The sequence below is a fragment of the Marmota marmota genome, unplaced genomic scaffold (assembly GCF_001458135.2).
Source record: "Marmota marmota marmota unplaced genomic scaffold, marMar, whole genome shotgun sequence".
Classification (NCBI taxonomy): Eukaryota; Metazoa; Chordata; class Mammalia; order Rodentia; family Sciuridae; genus Marmota; species Marmota marmota.
Genome location: NW_025999913.1, coordinates 4,431,128 through 4,431,698, shown reverse-complemented (window position 1 = coordinate 4,431,698; position 571 = coordinate 4,431,128).

Genomic DNA, 571 nt, shown 5'->3' with positions numbered 1-571 from the left:
ACGGTAGTTCTGCCTTGTCAAGTTGTCAGGGGCCTGGTCTCTTTTTATCTTGTTTTCAGGGTATTGTGCTCATCCACGGGGATTAAGTTGGCTCACCCTACATCTGAATTCTACCCCCAACCTTTGGGAATGAGGAAAGGGGATGAGAAGGTCTCTTCTGCTCAGAGTCCATTGACCAGAACACAAGCAGAATATCACATTCAATTGTCCGGAAGGATAAAAATGTAATCATTGCTGGGTTCCATATACCTAGAAAAAAATCTAATTATAATAAATGGAGGGGACAGCAGATATCAGGAGACAATTAGCTTCTGTACACCTCTTTTTTAGGTTGATAGTACAGGTAGAAAAAGTATGTAATGTGATTTATAAGTCAAAACATGTGATTAGGTCATGGGGCTCTGTATTTTTTAACAGAATGAATGCCCTTATATAAGAGGCTTCACACGTCATTCACATCCCTTTCCCCGCTTCTGCTTTCTGTCATCTGATGACACAGCAATACACACCATCTTGGACAATGTGAATATACTTAGTATTACGTAAGTGTACACTTCAAAATGGTCTAAAA